This window comes from Nothoprocta perdicaria, unplaced genomic scaffold, assembly GCF_003342845.1.
Source record: "Nothoprocta perdicaria isolate Ctin4 unplaced genomic scaffold, notPer1 scaffold_16, whole genome shotgun sequence".
Lineage (NCBI taxonomy): Eukaryota > Metazoa > Chordata > Aves > Tinamiformes > Tinamidae > Nothoprocta > Nothoprocta perdicaria.
This window is the reverse complement of record NW_020454760.1, coordinates 6,076,959-6,098,989: the sequence shown is the minus strand read 5'-3', so window position 1 is coordinate 6,098,989 and position 22,031 is coordinate 6,076,959. Positions and strand designations below refer to the sequence as shown.

The following is a 22,031-nucleotide window of genomic DNA, read 5'->3' as shown; positions in this document are numbered from 1 at the left end:
AAAAAGTTTAAAGTTTACCTTTTGTTTTATAAGCATTTTTCCACAATAATAATGTGAAGAAACCTCTTCCTGGAAAAGAACAGTTTTTTTTTTTTTTTTCACTGGCTGGCCCCAAGTGACCCCGTGTTCCCACTGTCTTTGAAATTAAAGGAGTTTGCTTATCCTGAAAAATTACAGCTATAGGAAAACTTATGTTTCACTGCTCTATTTTAAAAAGGAACAGCAGAATTTTAAAAATAGAATCACTGTTTTTTTTTCAGACTGTGGCATCTCCAGCCCAAGTATCTTGATGCAGTTTCCAAAGCACTATGAAATGTCTTAGGTCATATTTAAGTCAGGTCAGCCAAATCCAGGATCAGTGAAAAAATGAGCTCTTCATCTGCTTTGGAATGAGATCTTTCTTCCCATCCTTCTTAGTTATAAAGATATCTTTTGTGTGGTTGAGGCTATATTTAAGCTGAGGCTGAGTGTTTTGTGTAATATCTTTGTGTGTCTTGTGCACCAGCAGTACACGGCATCACTAGTAGGCCGCATACACACTTAAGGCTTTATGATTTTCGAAAAGTTTACGAAGTTTTACATATTTGCAACAATAAAAGTCTGTGCCCGATTCTGCTTGTATTGGTCCAGCTCCGCTGTCTTCCTTGTAGTTAATCCTCCCCCTGATCTGAGCCTGAAAAGAACAGAAGAAGAAAATCCATCCCTGGGTGTATAACCAGGGGAGATGTGCTTTAGAGGGCTTGCTTTATTTTGGGACGTAGTGAAATGGAAAGAAAGGGAGAGCAGGTTCAGTTGCCCGGGAATCCCACTGTTCCTTGCCCTGAAGGGCTCGCGGCAGCGTCTCCAGCACGGGATGGAGCCTGCAGCTCTGGAAGGGCGGCAGGCTGGGCCTGGCACTGCAAGGAACATAAAGTTCAGAGGAGTAGTAAGGGAAATGGCAAGGTGGAAATACACTAATTCAGCACGTGCATTTTATAAAGAACCGTTTCATAGGCCATTTCTTCGGCAAAGCATTTCGCTAACCGTGGAAAGTAAAATGAGTTGAACTTTAACAGTTCTACACTGGGAGTTAACTAGCAAAGGAAAGTCCAGGTCTTGCTATTTCCTGGTGCTATAATGTTTTGATAACGATGGTACACAAAGACTTGTTCTGTTTAGTGTGCACCCTATTACTACATTTCAGACAAAGTCCCGATTCTCTGAGTCCCGGACAAAGTCTTGATTCTGTTGGCCCAAGACAAAAACCCAGGATGAATGTTTGACCCAAAAAAAAAAAAAAAATTGACATATCCAAAACTATTAAGGAATAAACAGTTCAGTATCCATTTCTACTACCAGCTACAATGAAAACAAAAATAGCAAAAATATATTTTCTAGTTGGAAGGGCATATTTAGGAAAGATGTTTTATCTCAGTACTTCCTAGGTAATTATGACATTTTAAAGATGAAAATATTCCCTGCCCTTGCACTCTCATCTTCGGCAGAGCTGTCCCTCCTGTGCTGAAGATTTGCCTCTCTCCAGCAGCAAGTTTCCCTTCCAGAACTGGCAGGCAGGGAGAGCAGCTTTGTTTACCATCCCCAGGTGCAAAACCCATTAAGGAATGTTTGTTTCTTTTGTGTTTTCAGCCCTCACATAATGAGCTGCGTTAATGGATAGTGAAGATGAGGAGCAAGGGGAAGAACGGTAAGGAAAAAACAGGAGTTGGTTTTAAAACTTTAACTGGAGTTTTGTAGGTCGGAGGTGAAATAGTTGTCAGTTGTTTCGTTAGGCAAAAAAAGCACCTTGGAGAAGATGATCCTTGCATGCAGTTTTGGGTTATTCGTTTGTGTGTATGTGTGTGTGAAACAATGTGTAGCCACCCCCTGGACACCTTACAAGTTCTAAATACTGTACAAAATTCCACTTCTGACACCGGAAAACACTTTCTCTTGTTGTTCAAAGTGGCTCCAGATGCTGATGTACTTAGTATATGGCATAAGTAACCAGACTGGAATGAAAATTCAAGGTAATTGAGTTTACCTTCATGCATCAATATTCCCAAGGGACACACGGGTCAGTCTGCCAAGTTGGCTCCGCGTGCGCACACCGAGGGAACTGCCACTGACTGGAGATTCCCACAGGAGAATCTCCTCTGGGCATAGGGAATCACTGCTGCTGTAATCTGATGGATGCAGAGTAATCCCTCCTACTCTACTCGTTCCCCCATGTCCCACAACACTGGGAGATGGGTTGGAAGCTTGTCAGGGAAAGGAAACAACCAAGGAATAGGTTGTAATAGAACAGAGTTTTGCTGCACTGGATTTTCCCCTGACCTAAGCTCCATTTTTTTTCGAAGCACTGAAATATTTACTTCTTCATGGGCTTTTCTATGGGCTTTTCTGTACTTCTCACTATTATAATATCTGAAAGTTTCACATACATGTATTAGTTTGTCTTTTGAATGTACTAGTGAAATGAAGGATGGTCATCCATTACATGTCAAGAGATAGAGATCAAGGTGGAAAGTTTCTTTTAACTTTGGGGAAATTGTGTGGGACTTTTTGAAGACCTTGGGAGTTTTGTATTTTAAATAGCTCTGTATTTGACAAGTCCCTGTCATTCACTTAAGATAGTTCCATGAAAAGGGATCTCTGTGCCTAGAGCATACAAATAATAGTCACTGGAATAAATGAATGTCCAAAACAAAGCAAACATGCAAGACATGGCTGAGAGGAGAAACTATCGTGGCCAATGTTCTGCACAGGTTGGAAATATATGAAAAAAAGCAGAAAAGACCAGTGAATTTGAGAGATGAAGCAACAAACAAGTATTAGATGCTGTTGTATTGGAGAAAACAAGTAGTTTTGCAGAAAGCTGAAACAAAGAACCCCTTTAGCCAGACGCTGGTTGGAAGGAGTTCATGGGTACAAGCAAAGGGACTGGCTCCTGATGTTTCTTTTCTGTTGTGTTCAAGGAAGCACAGCAGCACAAAAGAAAGCACAAAAAAAGCAGATCTGCCATATATTTCTTCTCATAGTAGAAACAACCCTCAATGCATTGGCTCCAATGCTCTCATAAGGGACAAGTCCATGGATGTAAGCCTCAGACTCCCCATTTGAAAGGCAGAAGGCTGCACGTGTGCACTGGCTCTGATGCCAGCTGAGTTGCATCCACTAGGTATGTACTGTTAAGGTGGTGTGGACAGGCACAGCAAAGCTCATACAAATGGAGTAACTGAGCACAAGCCATGGTGAGTCTTTGTGTGTGCAGGCTGGCATCTTTGAGCCCGCTTAGCTCAGCTCCCCTTTCTGAACTCTCCTGTTCTTTCTTTCAGTGAGGCGTCTCACTGAAAAATCCTGCCTGGCTTGTGGCAAGCTGGTTTCCCTCACGGTCTGTGGTGAGGCTCTGGGGTTTCATCATGGTCACATTACCTGTGATGAGTAAGGAAGCTTGTAGATACGCAGAGACCAGTCCTGATGAACCAGAGCTCAAGCTGCTTCACCCAGTGCAGGCAGGATTAATTGGCCCACTTGCCCCTGTTCCCTCCCAACAGGAAGAGAGGCAGGACTGAAAAAGAGCTGGGTCTGTGGGCAGCCAGGATGGGTCCAAACATCCACAGAAATGCATGTCTGAGTTCTGACAACTGAGTCCCTGAGGCTTGGAAGCTTTCTGTGCACATGCAGCTTAGAAACTCATTGCTGAGCTCAGTCACCTCTTCTTCCTTCTCTGTGTTCTTGTGAATGAAGGACATTTGTGCAGTCACTAATGAAGCTAGGACAAGAAAACACAGCCAGGAATCTCCCTCTGCAGTCATCCATAGAGGTCCTCCGCTCTTAAGTCACAGCAATGTCATGGTCACAGCCATAGCCGTAGCCATTCTGATAGCCATAGTGCTGCAGTGTCTTCTCCTGGGAGTCAGTGGGGGCCAAGGGTTTGCATTCCCATGCCTCAGGCAGCCAAAGCCTACACTGAGAAACAGGGAAATGGCAGAGGTGAGTAAGTGAGAAAGGAATAAGTGGGAAAGGAATAAGTGAGTATTTTGCTCAAACTACAAGGGCTTGTCTTTGCAGCAAAGGACCCAAGCCCACATCTTCTGTAAATGAGATCAAGCAGAAGACCAACATGGGAGAGCAGAGAAAGTCATCTCATCCAAAGCATGAAGACTGCCATGTTTGCAACCCCAAAGGAGTTTTGTCTCTTTTGTCTGTTCTAGGAATCCCTCTAGGATCCCTCCTCTTTCTACTTTCTACTATCCTATAAAGAAAGGAAATAAATTCTAAACTCAGTGTCTTGCTCCTCTGCTCACTTTTTTCAGATTCACTACACTTGTTCCTGGGACCATCTTGCTCATCCTCAGGAGTGCAGCCTAAGAAAGTAATCACCCATAACAGCTCTTCTTCCTCACTTTGGGGGCGGAGGAAGCATTTGGGGACAAACCTTTGCTGATTCCCCTAATCATGAAGATACATATAACAGAACCTTCCACCTTAGGAAAGGCAAGCTGACAGAATCAAATATATCTATAAGAGCTATGTAATACCTTACAGTAATAAATTGCATTTATGATTATGTAAGTTAGAATAAGGAAATTCAAACTGTGCAAAGTGAGACTCTCCGCGTCCTGAGGACAAATTCTGGGAGCACCGGGAAGCTGCTGCGCGAGCTGCCGCGCTCCGTAGGCAGCACTGAGCAGCTCCTGCCTTTTCCCCGGAAAAGCTGGAGGCAGCCAGCCGCCCTGCAGGCCTGGCAGCCCATCAAGCCGTTCCCCAGCCGTAGGTGTGGGTTACGGTGCCCCGGCTCTTCTGCCCAGCCGTGGTCGCCATGCCCCGATGTGCAGGGTATTGTTTCCACTCCTGTCGCGGGCTGCTCTGCTCGGCCGCCACCGTCGCCTCTCCCTCGTCCCGAGTGTAAAGGAAGGCCCGGGGCCGGCAAAGCGCGAGGTGCTAAGGAGCCCTGGGGCCTACCTGCTTTCCCCTCTCTATCCCAGCCAGAAAGCTGCTCGCTCAGCTTGCGCAAGACGAAACGCAGCTTGGCACCAGAACCAGCGATAAATGTCAGAGCTTTCCCTGTTTGGTGGAAACAAAACATTTCTGAGTGTCCAAGGAGACTTTTCCTTTAGGCCATGGCCTCCTGGCTGCGCGGGCCCTTTCTCCGGGCTGTGAACTCCCTCAGGGGAGCTCCGTGGAGTTTCCTCTCTACCGAAACATCAGCCCTGAGGGCTGCCGGGGGGCTGGGTGGGAGCTGCTCCCTCGTTCTTGCTCCCGATGTGCCTGCACGCAGGGAAGGGGCAGGCGCCGCAGCGCCCATCACCTCCACCGGGGCCTGGCAGCGCTGGGCGAAACAAAACACGGCCAGAAAATGCGGTTTGACACACTCAGGAAACACACTTGACAGTCGCTTTCAAACACCATAGAAAGCAAGAAAAGCCATAGGGCAAGTTGGAGCAGTCTGTGAAGTGCAGCAGGATAAATACCTCCTTGCAAGCAGTGGTTAAAACAAAGGCAGGATGGGGAGCTGCCCTCTCTACCTCAGAGCTCTGCCAACTTATTTCAAGTTAAGCTCCAGGCTGCTGCCAGGGAGGTAGTTTTCTTGACTTTGGAGAAAACAGGCCATTTACTTACTTAACACTTTATTCAATGAGATCGCCAGGCAGCATACGCTGGAGATATGCAGGAACAGTGTCCTATTTTTACAGATGGTAATTATGGAAGGGTCGTGATGTGCATGTTATTGCTCGTCATCTACACGTATATACAGAGCTTGAAGGACACATTATTTTTAAGCCTCCAGATATATTCCTAAAGCAGACTCAGTTTTGGAACATTACAGTTCAATAATTCTTCATTTTTTACATCTTGTCCCCACATCATCATTATCTACTGATCTTCGATCTTACCTTTGTTCCCAAGAACTCTGTGCAGGAATATGATAGCAAAGATGATATCTTCAGGATATTGCTCAGCAATGAGGTGATGAGTAGCCAGCTTGCCTCGCAGAAGTCAGGTTAGAAGAACATCATCTATGTAAGAAGTATCTAATTCCTGGTAACTCCTGAGTAATGGACTGTTGATGGTCCTTTTTGCTCCAGAAAACAGTAAACACAGTGGCCTCCCTGTTTGTTGGCTCTCATGTCTTGAGATGAAGGGTGGTGAATGAGACCTCGCAAGGCTGGGCAGGATCCTTCCTTCATGTCTTACCATCCTGTCTCCTGTACTCCAAGGCAATTCAAAGAAGGCAAAAGATAGCAGCAGTAATACTATTTGTGTTAGTTTGTATGAAGAGATTATGAAGCTGAATTTTGAGAGTTTGTAACCGCAAGTACTGCATTCTTCCCTAAATTCTTCCGTTTTCTAACTTCTCCATTGGGAATTAGATATGTTTAAACTGAATGCATGCACAAAGTGTTTTTTCCTGCTACGGATCCCAAAAGAGAAATAAAATACTCGGAACTTATTGCTGGTGCAAAGTCCATGCCTTCTGCACAAAGACAGTGAAATATAGCTTTGTGTTGTCCTACGCGAGGAGAGCTTCCTGAGCCTGTGTCTATACCGTAATCTGACGTTTTCAGAATTAGAAAGCACTGTGCAAATTTATATGCTTCCTTAATGTATAAGCCATTTTCAACCATAAGATAAATTGGGAACCTTGTAGTGACTCCACAGAGTAAAGGCATGGAGTTATATGCAGGATACTCTATACATCCAGTAACCCTACCTATAGCTACTGCTTTCAAGCAGAGGAGGTTTTCACTTAAATCAGGATTTCTCTCAGTGCAACCCACTATTGCACATTCGGCTAAGATAGGTAATTTTTGCAGCTGTCATAACTTTCATTCCAGGACTAAGCTGAGGAGATGTTTGTTAAGCATCAAATTCCAGTCCCTGGGACAATTAACATGTTGCAAGTCTCCTGCAGCAATATCTGGTGGACAGTCATTAGTACATCAAATTATGCATACTTGCAATCTGATCTTGGCCAATGCAATTTCCTTTCCTTCTTTAGGAATTTTAACTGCCTTTGTGCCCAAGGGATAGATAGAGGAGATAGTTGCATACAAACTGCTTCAGTTGTGAGGCTAATACTTTAAAGTTGATTCTACTTCTGTTTATAGTGATACTCTGCTCTGCAAGGCCTGTTGTAACAGATCTGTGAGATTTAGCATAAGAAAAAAGAGGAATATGTATTTGCATTTATGCAAAAGTGTCCCTTTTTTGTGATTTATTAAGGTTCTAGCATTGGTCTAAATGAGAGGCAATGGATTATCTATAACTGAGAGAAAAAATGGAGAGTTGTCATTAGGCAGGATTTACTTCTTTCCACAACAGAATAAAATTACGGGTTTTTTTGAAGATAAAATGACCCTTTTTAAGAATTCAGAATTTGAATTAGCCTAGTCTTGGAAAATAACTTAGCTGTATATGCCATGTCAAGTGGCAGGTTTGCCTCTGTTCCAAGTTGCAAAGCACTTGAGAGTTCAGATTACACAGGTCAGTGTAGCCCTAGTAAATCAAAAAAGGGAATTTCCAAGGAAGCAGAGACCCTTACTTTCAATGAAAGCATTAAATTAGTCATTCTGGTATGATATCTGTAGAAAAGAAGTTTTAGATATTTGAAACTTTCTTTTGGAAAACTTGACATCCTTATTCCTTTCAGCAGGCCTTTGAAAGGTAAAGTCTTTCATCTCAGGGAGAATATTTACCTGTGTTCCAGGAATTTCTGGTTAAGATTCATTGAAATGTGAGCTGTTGGGAATTACCAATGTCCTCCTTTTCCTGGTTTGCTGAAGGAAATGTCCGGATAGTGCATCAAAATAGCAATTGGATAACATGGCCATTCTGAAGACTGATATTTTTACTAAAATGGGAATAGATGATGAAGCATTAGGAGAAACTACACAGAGAAAAGCAGGATGAAATTTATGGGCCAGAATTAATAAAAGGGTTGGGAGGGTCTACAAATGTGGAGGAAACAAAAACTCATTCTCCTTATTGGTCTTTTAGCTCCAGAATCCGGACCAAGTGACTCCTACCCATGCATAACATTGCAGCTCGCTCCCCTAAATCTGAAAGAATAAATGCCACAAACACAGCTTGTCTGACTGACTAGATGGCAAGAATCTGCATTTCTCTACCCACGTTGCAGGGGAACTGTTCCTTATTGTTATTATTTTTTCCTTTAAAAAACAAACTGGAACATCCTATTTCCTATCCACTGTCATTAAAATAATGTGATTTAAGTGACAGACTCAGTTCCTACAAATTCAAAGATGGTAAATTTAAGATCCTTTGTGTAAACTTTCTTGTACCTCCTGTGTGCACATGTGTTCTGCTAAACTCCTTCATGACAAAGTCATATTTTAGACTTTCCCACAGGATGTATGTCTCATTCCACGCAACACAAGATAATCACACCCAGTGGCAGAAATAAATTAGCATAGCAATCTTAATCTGGTATTTCCTAATTTCCCTAATTTCCTTATCCTCCCAATGTTTGACTGTGCTAATCTAAACAATATTCTTTTGCTGTAATTTTTTTTTTTGGTGTTATCGGATTTAAATGTACATATACGTGTCCGTGTATAGCCCTATCTATCTGTGTCTGTTAATGTATTGGTAAACGCAGGAGAAAAAGATAAAAGCTGTTTGTTTTTAATTCTTTCGGAACCGTTTGATCTCTGCTTGCTTGTTTTAGCAGCTGCCTGCCTGTTTTCCCTAGTATGTAAACTTCAAAGTCAAGCGGAGGTCAAAGCTCTGGACAAAGACTGCGTAATGAAAACAACGGTGTCCAGCGCATGTAACGCGGAGGAACAGGGGAGGTTGAGCGGGATCGGATGCGGGGGGAAACTATCTGCATCTCGGACATGACATTCCTCGATCTGCACGTTGATATGCTTGGCAGGAAGCACCTCTCTAAGAGCAGTGAAGGGTGCCCACGTGTACTGGGTGGCTTGGCATTCTCTGGCTATTCTTGGTCCAAGCAATCAGACAGGAGCTTAATAAGCTACTGAAAAACTGCTGGAGAAAAGCGGTCTCTTGCCGTTTCTGCTGAATTCTGAGGGTTTCGGGGCTGAGTGTAGTTTTTTTCATTCCCAATTTGTTAACTGCTATTTCTGGTAATAGGAAAATCAAAGGAAAAGAAAGCCCTGGAGAGGCAGCTTCTGCAGTGGAGTAGCATGGCGCTTTTTTTCAGACGTGTGCAGTCATGGTACAGGATGTGTCGCCAGTTCTAACTTGCTTTTCTTTTTCTTTCTCTTTCTCTTTCTCTTTCTCTTTCTCTTTCTCTTTCTCTTTCTCTTTCTCTTTCTCTTTCTCTTTCTCTTTCTCTTTCTCTTTCTCTTTNTCTTTCTCTTTCTCTTTCTCTTTCTCTTTCTCTTTCTCTTTCTCTTTCTCTTTCTCTTTCTCTTTCTCTTTCTCTTTCTCTTTCTCTTTCTCTTTTTCTTTTTCTTTTTCTTTTTCTTTTTCTTTTTCTTTTTCTTTTTCTTTTTCTTTTTCCTGTGCGAGAACATCTGCCTTTCCCTTGCTCATCTGCCGGGGCAATGGGGCCGCTGCATGCGCGGAGGACGCGAGCGCGTCCTCGAGGCTGGGGATCCACAGGGCCTTGCAGCAGCCTCTGCCATGGAGAGCTGAGGAGAAGCGAATTCCTCTCAGCTGGACCACTATAAAGCTGTGGGGAATCCTCGGATTTGGTGTAAGAGATTGTGAGAATTGGTATATCCAATTCTCCCAGACGTAATCTCCTCGGAAAAAATAGGCTTTGCTGGTTGAAACAGCAGGGAGCATCTGTGGGGGGCTTCTCCCCCAGCCTTCCTTGCTTTCATGAGCTTGGGAGACCTTGTCCTTTCCCAATAGAAGGCTTCAAGGTATGTGAAGTGATTTGTATTGCATGGGTTAAAATCAAGGATTTTAACCAGAAGAAGACATATAGGTGGCCCCTTCATGCTGTCTCCAGCATGATGGAGGCTCTGGAACCAGAGAGGCCAGCCTGATGACCCTTCTACAGGACACTAAATACTTCAGATACAAAATAATTTAAACCATTTCTCTCAGATATATTAGCTTGTATTTATTGCTTCTTCTATGCCAAAGCAAATTTAAAAAAAAAAAAAAAAAAAAAGTCATTTTTGCTCAGGTTATATTTAAGCTGGAAACCAAACTGTGAATACTGAGAGCTGTGCAGAGCAACTTGTATGTAGAAGACACAAGAACATCATTTTTTTTGACTCAGTGAGGCAGGCAGGTTTTCCACATCGGCACAAACAGCAGGGAGAGGTGCAGCACTGCTGGGAGGGAAAGATGCAGTGACTGCCTTTTTCCAGTTCGTGGCACAGCGAATGACTAAGAGAGGAACAGGAGGGAATAAGCCTGGCACAGGCATTACAAGGAGCACGCACCTTTCTGTCGCTTTGGGACTCCCTGCCAGGGCTCGGAGGTGTTTCAAACTTAAGATATGCTTGAAACTGCCTTTAACCTGGCAGTGCCTCATTGACTCTCGTTGATGTGACCAGAAGCAATATTATTCAGCAGAATTTTTGTATTCACTTCAAGGGTATTTAGCATCATTACCCTTAATTGGCTTTTGATCGGTTTTCAGTTCAGTTGAGAGTGATAATTTTCAGCCCTGTTTGGGTGATTTTTGCAAGGCCATTCACCATCAGTTCTGTTTGCTCACACCTAACTTCTGTTCCCCCAAACGGTAGTGCCAAACTGAACAGGAAACAAAAATACAGCAAAAAGTTGATGTAAGGAAGAAAAGGAGTAAATTGTCTCTGCAAAGAACAGCGTAGCAAGGGAAGAGCTGTGAGTTGTGTAAACAGAAGGCACGCTGTGAAGATGCAAGGGAAAATACTTGGAAAACAAGAGGGGAAAAACTGCAAAGGAAAAGAAAGCTACAGGCTGCCCTGCTGAGAGGAAGAGGAACCGGGAGCAGAAACAGGAGCAGGGAGATTCCGTAGGGTCTTCCAGGAGAGGATGGCGAGCTTGAAGTGATGAGTTACGCAGGGACAGGAAGGAAGTCAAGGAGCGGAGGACGATAGAGTTTATGTCGCGAGCAGCAGGCGTTGCCGGAGCCGCAGTGTTTGGCATCAGCTGCTGGTGAGCGGCGTAACATATAATGGGCTTGAAGAAGCGGTCGTGATTGTGCCAGAGACAACCTAGAAAGGAAAATAGCGGCTTCGGTGGAAGCAGCTTTAATAGCCCGGAGATTCTCCACTGAAAGGATGAGCACTGTGTTGCCCGGAGTGGTAACTGGAGTGCATTGTGCTTTGTGCTTTGTCATGGGCTCTGGGTGCCCATTGTGGCTGGAAACAAAGGTCAAGTACGAGCAAATTCTGTTTGCTGTGAGAGATCTAATTAAATCCGAAGGACAAAGGCAGAGTACTAGAAAGAGCTACTGAGTGTAAAAGATGTTTAAATTCATATTATTGTTTTTCAGGATCAAGCCGGTGTATAGCTGCTTTGTAATTCTGTGCGTGTGAGTTTGTACAACAAGAGGAGAATAAGCACTGAAAAAATAATTCAAGATAAATCTCACAGATGGTATTTCCTGCAAGTAAAGCAATTGTTCAACAGAAGCTTGGAAGTAGATGCTAGGAAAGAGGAAACACGCTGAGCAGGGTGGAATGAGTTGCTGAATATAGTTTGGACCTAGTAATTTAGTGAATGTAAATTGTAGGGCTTGAAGTAGACTGCATTGCAAAAGATTTTCTCGTCCTGTAGTGATACCAACAATAATCCAGATGGTTTCAGCAGTTAATAGCGTACTGCTAATCCCAACTTCCTCGTGAGTAACTGGGATGTGGAAAGCTCAGGAGTCACTGAGGGGGAAATATATTTCACTTGTTTAATGCTGATGCATTCGTCTTCTCTGGAGCTTCAGTTGATACCTAAAGAATTTAACATTATTGTCATTGTTTTGTTGGTCTACTTATGGTTCAAACAGTTGGCCTTTTACCTTATCAATCATTTTTCTTTTTGTTAAAGCAACATGAAATAAAATCAAAATATTGAGAAAGACAGCTTTTTGAAACTCAGTTCAGTTAAGTCACAGATACAAAATGAAAGATATCGCACAACTACTGCACGGCAGCTCACGCTGATCCTTCAGCTCCACAGGTGATAAGGAAGGAATTCTTGTCCAACGATAAAGCAGTGTGTATCTGTCTCGGAAGCAAGAAGAAATCTTTGTATAAATCTAGCAGCGATAATGCATGAAGCTGGGGAGATAGAGAGAATGAAGTCATACATCTTTGGGAGCAAGAAACCAGCCAGATTAGCCGCAGTTTTGAAATGATGTGTGAGTAATGCAGCTACCTCTCCCTGTCGAGGATTCCATGTACAGGAAAAGCCTTGCAGACTGGGGGTCCAAAACCAGACAAATCAGAATATATCATAAAGGAAGAGAGGTTGGGGAGCAGGAGCCCAGAGCCGGTCGTGCCCCAGAGCCCTGAGTCCCCATAGGGAGTCACCAGCCAGGGCACAGCTCCAAACTCCCTGCGGACACGGCTATTTCCATGGGGTGCAGGGAGCAGTAGCCAGGCCCAGGCTTTAAGGTCTCCGTGAAGCCGTTCAGTCTCAGGTAGCAGTTAAAAGGGGGCAGTGCAGAGCCGCTAACCCATGTGGTGGTTCCAGCCAGGATCCCATCCGTCCTGAGCCTGTCTGTGCCGAGCGGGGCGCCACGCTGAGCGCCGGGCGCTCCTCACCCGCATGGCCTGCGCAGCCCTCGCGCCCACGGGCGGCTCAGCAGGCCTTGTGCAAGGCCTTGCCTTGGCCTTGCCTTGGCCTTGCCTCGGCCTGTGCATCCCCGCTGGGTCCCAGGCGGCTCTCGCTCCGTGAGCACCTTGGCCAGACTGATCTCAACGCTCCGTCGCATGACTCACGGCAAAGGACACGGGGTGTTTGGAGCTGACGAGACGCAGAACGTGCTCCCATTTACTAGGAGATGCTCTGGAAGTGGCTTTGAAATAATGATGCAAAGGCGGCTGCAGTTACTGGTGTGCGAGTGATAAGGCTGTGATGTTCCAGTACCTCTAAGCAATGAGTCAAGAAGGAAATGGTAACAGCTGACCAAAATTAATGATGTGGTCATCAACTAGCAGAACTACCGGCCACAAGAAATTCTTGCCATACTTACGCCCGGCACAGATAATATCAGTGACCACTGCCTGACTTTTCATAATTGGATGTATTTATATCTATGAGTACTATATTCAGATCACTGAAACTACAAGCACTATATCCAAAACGTGATAGTTGTCCACATTTGTTGTAGTGAAACCACAGCGTGTCTAAGTAGTTTCCAGCACTCCTCGGCTGTGGTAGTCCCTTTGTTTCACTCCAATATAGAGGTGGCGACTAAAAGAAGGCCCCGGAGGGTCCGTGGTGCTGCAGACTAGGCCTGCAGCACGGCAGGGGCACCAGTGTGACGCAGGCGGCCGATGCTCCTGCCCATCACGTGGCTGTTGACGCCGTGGCTGGCTGGAAACTCACCTGGCTGAGTCCGTAGGTGCTAAACAGGGCGCCGCTCTGCGATCTACACAGTTACAGGCAGAGGGACAAACTTCTCCTCCTACCAAGTGGGCTCACACGCAACGTGGGTCTGGAGTAAGAGCAGGAAACTGCCGCCACTCTACTGGAAAATGCCCATTTTAGTCCCAAGTTCACAGAATCACAGCATGACTGAGGTTGGAAGAGAGATGAGGTTGGAAGAGAGATCTCTCTAGAGATCATCTAGTCCAACCCACCTGCTCCAGCAGGGACACCCAGAGCGTGAGGCACAGGGTGGCATCCAGGGGGGTTTGGAAGATCTCCAGAGAAGGTTCTTGCAGAAAACCTCCAGAGAGTTCTTGCACGGTTGCATGTTTTGACACACAATGAGGAGTAAGTGATTACTTAGTGAGTAATTACAGAGGTTCAAGCACTTTGCAGCCGCTGGTTGGGCATGTGCTGCTTTAAGGGTACCGGTTCCGTTCAGGCACCCTAGGAAGGCTTCCCATGCCGCACTCGCCTTGGTTCCTGTGGCCCGTATTGCCAGGCCGGAAGCAATTTTGGAAGCACTTGTGTGGCCATGAGTGAGTCAACTGAATTGCACTTATTTTAATCTGGTGCTTTGCAGGGCAGCCTGATCTGTTTTTATGTCACACAGGGCTGTAAGTGTCATTACAAAAGTCCTGGTAAGGCAAACGTGACATTTCAGGAGGCTGCAGCAGAAGATTGGGATGGAGGGTCTCAAGTGCAGTTTTCTCCTTCAAGAAAAAATCTCTCTGATGTAGCAACTACAGAAAGGAGAAGACATTGCACATGAAAGGTAAAACACACAAAACAATCGCATGAAAATATTTTAGAGTGTTTCGAAGCATTTTTCCCCTTTCTTATTTCCAGCCTCCAAGTAATGTTTTATCCACATGCTGATTCAACCCACGTATTGAAAGGACAATTGCATAAAGAGAGAAATTCCACAACTCATGATTAGGTCTAGCAATATCCCAAGTAAATATGTTGTGGGTTTTGCATTATTCATAGTCTGTGCTGGGTTTGCAGGGCTAGATTCTCCACTGGCCTCAATTCCTGTTCCGTACTGCTGAGAGTTTGCGGGGCAGTCGGATATGCTGTAAGCTCTCCCAAAATATCCCAGATGTCAGGAACTGCTCAAAGCTGGTCTGGGAGAATCAGAGCACAGTGGACAAAGCAGATGGAGTTGGCTCTTTTTTTTCCCTGGAATTTCCCCCTGCTTAAGAAATCATTATTGAGAAGGTAGCGATTTGAGTCCAGTGAGTGGCACTTGGGAAACAGATCTCAGGAAGAGCTGTCACAGAATCACAGAATCACAGAATGCCGAAGGTTGGAAGGGACCTCAGAGGTCATCTAGTCCAACCCCCCTGCTCACACAGGGTCACCCAGAGCACGGGGCACAGGGCTGCATCCAAGCGGGTTTTAAAGATCTCCAAAGAAGGAGGCTCCACAATCTCTCTAGGCAGCCTGTGCCAGGGCTCTGGCACCCTCACTGTCAAGAAGTGTTTCCTCAAGTTCCTGTGGAACTTTTGCTGCCTCAGCTTGTGGCCGTTTCCTCTAGTCCTATCCCTGCCCACCACTGAAAAGAGGCCGCCCCCTCCTCCTCACTGCCTCCCTTGAGGTATTTATAGACGCTGATCAGGTCCCCCCTCAGCCTTCTCTTCTCCAGGCTGAACAGACCCAGCTCTCTCAGCCTTTGCTCATAGGGCAGATGCTCCAGGCCCCTGATCATCCTCATAGCCCTGCGCTGGACTCTCTCCAGCAGCTCCACATCCCTCTTGTACTGGGGAGCCCAGAACTGGACACAGTCTCCAGATGTGGCCTCACCAGGGCAGTGCAGAGGGGGACAATTACCTCCCTTGACCTGCTGGAGATGCACTTTATCACTTTGTCTGGTCACTTGTGCTGTCATCAAATTTGGAATCTAAGGATCCATTTTTGCGTTTTGCACCAGTTTAAGGCAGTGTCATTCACTGACTGCAAGTTATCAGAGTAACAATTGGGTAAAATTATAAAAATTGCCGCCTTCCAGTTGAAGGTGTCAAGAGCCAAATTACCCAATAGACTCAAAATGTGTTTTGCAATGAGAAGTGGGAAGTTTGGGGTCTTTTATCTGTGAGGGGAAGAGAAAAGAAAAAGAGAAAGGAGATCAACTCTCTGCTTCTAGAACTCAGAAAGTGTTTGCTCATACTTTGAAACTGTGTGAACTTCTGTCTGTGATCACCTCTATAAACTTCATTATAGGTTTTCAAATGGTGAGGCCAAAGGAAAATAGAATTACAAAAAATTGAACAGAAATCCTCTTTGTTCTCTCAGACTGGACTCTGAAATCTTACAGATGTGCTGTAAGAGCAGTAGTGCTCCAGAAACACACAGCACTGGAAGCACTGGCGTAAAATAGCTCTTATCCACAGTGCAGTGCTGAGAGAGTAACAGAAGAATCTGACAACATCCTGAGCATGATCAGTAATACAGCTTTTTAATTCCTAAAAGCCACCAAAATTTACTTACTTGACTCATTTATAAATCTTATTTTTGCAATCAATTAATTTGAATTATTTTTGTTTCAAGTTTTTATTTTTATTTTTATTTTTATTTTTATTTTTATTTTTATTTTTATTTTTATTTTTATTTTTATTTTTATTTTTAAATCTAGTATGCAGACATATGAAACATATGGATTTTTTAAAACTGCATGTGACACAATTTGAGTACTTTAAATTTGAAGCTAAGAAACATGCCATAAGCCATATCACATGAAACTTCACAGTGCAAAAGGAGCTGTCTGTAACTTCTGTGTTGCAAAACTTTGTTCTGTGAATCTCAAGTAATGCAACTTCTGCAATTTTACCTGCAGAAAGATCATACAAAGCCAACTCCATTTATTGCAAAGTTAGGAAATGTGTAATCTAAAGTTAATCATCTAAAGTTAGTTATTATAAGTTCAAAACTGTTATTTTTTCACAGACTCAAGATTTAAAAAAGCTTTTTATGTCTGCTTCTTGTAAAATATAAATATTTCTATAACGATTTAGTTTAAGGATCCCCAACCAGGTTGATATACAAACAATTCTTCCATGTTTCTGTATTGCAGGGAGAGGATGAAATTAAATTTATGTTTGTGTTTTGCCTTCTTTATATTCATGCTTTCGAAAGGGAACATGTTTTATTATTGTGAAAGCACTTTGTATATGTTTGAAGCTCTATGAATGATATTAAAAAAAAGCAAGAAAAAACAAATTGAGACAGCTCAAATATTACATTTTCTCATTCCAGTTAGAGATGTTATGGATTTGACATAAGTCTTCAGCAGAGCAGAGCTGAATGGGGTGTGAAAACACAGGGAGTGTAGATATTGTTTAGTAACACATACCTAAACGCAAAGCCAGGAAAATCAAAGCTAGTTTAAAGTCAGACCAATTTGTAGTTTGCTTTAAACTTTTGTCTTCAGAAGAAGAACTATTTGAGCAAGGACTGCAAAACTAATCCAACTGCAAGAAATGTGATACGTGTAAATGGGCGAAGTGGGATAAGGTGGGATGAGAGACAGAGCTTGACATTTATTCATGGAAAGAGAGCTTAGGAGTTAGAACAGCAGAAGGAAGAGAAATGGATTCATAGCTGACCAACTAGCAGCAGAAATGGTAGCTTAACCTACACAGGGATTTGTAATAGACATAATCACTCCACTTACAATGGGGGTGAGGAGATCCAGATAATTCTATGTTGTTTTATAGATAGATGATACCATCAGGAAACTCATTTTTAGTTTCTGCTTTGATATACTCCTAACTTTCTGCAACTTTAATTTTACAGGATAAAGTTTTCCAGGCTTCTTCTGAGTTCAGCTTGTTCGAGTTTCTGAAGATGACTTTTATTTTTCCCTCCTGCCCTGGTTAAAAGAAGAATTTCTAGCATCTTAGATTTTCCTGTACCCACCAAATGGCTTCAGTGGGAAAATGGTATTTGCCACAGAAATTGTCCTTATGGAGGTATGAAGCCTTCAGCATTCCAGTGGAATTTTGTTTTGATTTGATTTAAAATCACACTGTGAATTTGTGCCATATGTTGGTCACAGAATTATTTATTTATTTATGCACTTTTAAAGCATAAAAGCAAAAGGACCCTGCACTGTGTCTGTATTCATGGTTGATACTAGTTTGAGCCATTTGGTGACCAGATATTTACTCTGTGGATTGGTGTCTATCTCTTTTCAAGATACAGCAGAAGTTACTCCAGGAGTGCCTACGAGGGTTGTTTATATAACTATGCCCTTGTCTGCTGGCAGCAACTGCCTCTGTGTTTCCGCTGGAGCAGACAATCCAATCCAGGTCACTTCCTGGCTCGCAGCAGTTTGTTTGTAGACCTGGCCCCTCCGTCCAACTGGGCAGTTGGAAAGGCTCCAAAAGGGGGGTTGTTTTGTTTTGTTTATTTCTTGCTCCTTCCTCCAGAAAATGGAGCAAAGATTCTGGTGCCTCATGTCTAGCTCATCACTCAGTCCAGCCAGGCTGTGGAGCAATTTCTGTCCAGGCTTCCAGTGGTACATCTGAAGAGAAAAGGTGTTATGCTGTTTGTCATGCACTGCATTGTAAAAGAAAGCAGCAGTAATTGTCTTTTGTCAAGAAGACTATATATGTTGCAATGTTTCAGGGTCTTCAAGTGCTTGAAAAGTGGCTAGTTCTATCAAGTATATTCATGCCAAGGTCTCTATTTATCTCCTATTCAAATTTGTCTTTTCTTGCTAGCAAATTTTATTGTCTTGCTCGTTACTACTGTGCTCTGCTGGTCTATGGATGTGCTATATTTTGCCTCATTCTGGGAGATGCAAAGTGCCTTTTCTTAGTGTGCTACGTGATATGCCTAATAACCTCTGACATTTGTTAGGATTCCCTCTCTCCCATCAGTAGATTTTTTTTTTAGCATGTTCACAGTTTGTGCACCTTGTGCTTCACGTTTATAATCTTTAATTTCCTGAGGTTTTTCCTTTTGCACACGGAACTCCCGGCACCCTGGGGAAGCTGGGGAGCTGCGCGGCAGCCGAGAGCGAGGCTGGCTGCACTGACTGCGGCCAGCGCAGCCACCACCTCTCACCGCCGAGCGCAGCCTTTGCTTCAGATTTTGCAGGTGTACAGAGACCTGTGTTAGTGCTGCTTTCCTCACCTGTTCAGATGTGCAGCCTGTTCAGATGTGTCTGCAGGAGCTGCCATCATTTCTTGCCTGGAATAATGAGAAGGCTCCTGAGAAAGGCCTTTCCATGGCACAGAAGAGCTTTAGTTGTGGTATTTTCCTGGAAAAAAAAAATAAAAAGTGACTTTGTTGACCAGTTTTCTTCTCAGAGCTTCAAGCAAGATTGATCTGTACTATTATGCACCCTGAAGAGTAAAACTAAAGTGAACTTGACTTCATGTTGTACGTCAGAGATAGAGAGTGGCTGGGTGACAAAAGGCAGCTCTAATGAAATGCAATTTGGCTGCTCTAAGTTTCACGTTGACTAAATAGGAAGCTGAATGTGAAGGCAGACCCACTCCACTGGTGTAGCCTAATATGGTGAGCAGGATATGTTCTCACTTGTGCCTTGTGCAACTCTTCTGCAGTCAATAGTTACCTCAGAAACGAGCATATCCTGGCTTTCTCCCCACTTTTAAAGACACACATTCAGCAGCCTAAAGATTCGAGGTGGACTTTGACTTTACTAGGAGGTCTTTGACTTAATCTTTCTTAGCTATTTCATGAGAGGATTGGTGTGACAGTACCAGCTTCAGAGAAGGCCTAACTATTTACCAGTGTTCTGTTGCTGGTCTGTGCTTGCTTTTGGTTAATTTCCTGAAATATGCACTGTTTAAACCTTGATGATTTCTGATCAATCTGATTACTGTAATATGCAAAAATACTATTTAGAGGAAAAAACACTACGGTTTATTGTTTTGAGCAAGTCAATGGAGCAATTCTGTACTGATTTTCTTCTGTATTTAATAGGAAATTGCAGTTTTGCTTAACATGCAAATCTTGAATCATCATCAACTTGTTATATTTGAATCATATTCAGATTTGGACCATTTAAATATCTCATAAAATAGGAAAGACAATGAATACAAAGACCATGATTCCTGCTTTGGTAAAGATATTAATGTGCTTGTTATCAAGCACAGACATGAGTTTACATCAAGAGACACTTCCTAGTACCAGTGACTACATGTTTTTGGATTGAAAGATAAAAACCTTTTAGGCTTACATGCTTAATCAGCTCAGTGTCACTAGGTCATACATATGTTGAGCAATTTTCCTTTCATTCAACAAAATTTAGCTAAATTGTAGAGTAAATGAAGCAGCAAACGCAAGAATAAGAAATTATCCATTTTTGGTTAATATGTTATCAAAGAAAACAAAAAAACCCCTCTAAAACAGTGTGTTCAAGGCATCATGATTGGCTAAATATTATGGAATGGCTAAATTTTGAGATGGCTATTTCTAGAGATTCACAAATTCTTAGTCTTACAGATACAAATTGTCTCACTGAGGTTCATGAACTCATGAGCTCGAAGATCCAAGCATGTGAATCACTGTTTTCTGGACTGGAAATTATGTTACAAGCTTTGGTCACACCTCGAGTTACAAAGCATCTTATGTGTAGACCACACCTGCTTTTAAAATGAAAATTTTGGTCCTTGTAGACAAAACCTCCCTTTTACATTTTCAACACAATGCTCATTACGAAGGACATTCAGACTGTCCAAATGCTCTGCCTGTGGGAGAAGTGGCAGATTTTAGGCTTCGAAATCTCAGAGAGATTCAAAACTTCTCATCCCCAGCACTGTCTAAATCTGTAGGGACCTAAAAGCAATTGATGCCTTATAGTTTCCTGGACAGCTGTGTGAAGCATCCTTGACATAAATTCTCCTTTAGGTTTAATAGAGACAGACAAGCACTCTTACTCGGCCCTGGTTGCTTGGAAAGCTGGTCCAGCAGATGGGTTTGAAGCACACTCAGTTTGCATGCAGCCAAACGGAAGCACAGCAGCTTCTCTCAGCAGAAACACTGGGGTTCCCACATGTACCACTCTAGTCCAAGGCTATTCACTAGCAAATAAGTGTGCGGGTGTTGGGCCCTTTTCATACCCAGCTCTCACATCCGGATGCTCCGAGCAGCCTCGTGAACGGCGTGGGTCTGCTCTCCACCTGCTGCGCTGCCATCAGAAAGCGCTGCAAGATGTTCGAGGCAAATGGGAGTGAAACACACGCAGCTTTGTGACAGGAGCCCTGGGAAGGATGGGTAAAGGAAGGATAAATCTTGGTTTTCAAAGACTCCTTGTGCCTTTTCCCATAGCTGCCGGACAAACCATGTAAATACTACCCCAAGCTCAGCACAGCTCCATGTTTTGTCACTCCTGGGGGCGGGGGGATCCTTCCTGCCGGGCTGCAGCACCAGGCATCCTCTTACCTACTCTATTACAGGCCACATGAATTTTGCATTTGTCTCACAGGGCGCTTTGAATCACCCTGCTGAGGCCTGGCGTCGTTCCTGCATATGTTTCAGCACCCAAACTGGGTGCCTAAAAGCAGTGCCAATTGCACTCTGTGTCTTTAATGACTGTTTCTACTCTGTTCAACACTGCAACTGCAGGAAGGCCTGTGTTTGTGCTTTATGTGCTGCCTCCTATATGAAACACAGGGTTTGCAGAGTACCTGCTATGTCCTCTTTGGACCGCAGTTGCTGAAATGGCACATCTGCATTTCCAAGCACAGCCAAATGCTCCGAATCAAAGGGCTGTGGTAACAGTCAGCGCACAACGAGGGAAAGTAAACATGAATGTTAACACTGTCGTAGCTTGCTCCTGTTTTCACCATAACTGTACATACTTCTCACTGAAAAACAAAAAACAACAGGTAGCTGTGAACAAGGGAACCTAAAATGTAGGGTTTTTTTTTTTTTAATGAAGTAAAATAGCAAATAGTGAATATTCAGGATTGAAAAGCCCAAATGCCCTAGCACTTGGCTGCAGCTTGTTTCACAACCACGACCTTGAGATCAACTCACAGCACCAGTGACTCAGGTTTGTTAGTGGAAATTGTTTAGTGACCAGCGATTAACGACTCGGCACTTTCTGGTTTGCAGTGATTTTTTTCTGTGTGCAGAAATGCCATTGCCTTTTCTGGCATCACAACGGAAGCCAAAGAACCACCACTGCAGCCTCAACCTTAAATTATTCAAAAACTCCTCGAGTTTCCTTTTTGAAGGAGTGGGCCCGGCCAGAGCCTCAGATAGAGCTGACAACGCCAGGGCAGACTGATTAAATGTTTAATGCCGCCTCTCTCTTTTCGCGGTCCCTTCCTGGCTTCCAGGGCCCGAATCCTGCGCTCAGCAGGATCACCTATCCGTTCCCGGTCACGACAAACGGTAAGAATAGTGAGAAACGCTTCCTCCTCCTCACCAACGCCACCCCACCCCCGGAAAGCGCCCGTCACAACCCGCTGTCTAACCACCCCCAGCCAACTGCCGCGGCCGTTTGAGCCGTCCCAACCGCCGCCTCCCGCCCCGCGCCCGCCGCT

The 22,031-nt window shown here is 43.9% G+C and overlaps 1 long non-coding RNA gene across 2 annotated transcripts; it reads right to left on the bottom strand.

Annotated features, from left to right (window-relative positions):
• Positions 1–17,133: 17,133 nt before the first annotated feature.
• On the bottom strand, positions 17,134–21,341 carry LOC112944084. Of its 2 annotated transcripts, none has more exons than XR_003248709.1 (4): positions 21,168–21,341; positions 20,418–20,741; positions 18,646–18,772; positions 17,134–18,031 (listed from the first exon to the last, which is right to left on the bottom strand). It is a non-coding gene; the product is annotated as an uncharacterized LOC112944084 (long non-coding RNA). The 2 variants fall into 2 exon arrangements; XR_003248710.1 differs by having other exon boundaries at positions 20,601–20,741.
• Positions 21,342–22,031: the final 690 nt, after the last annotated feature.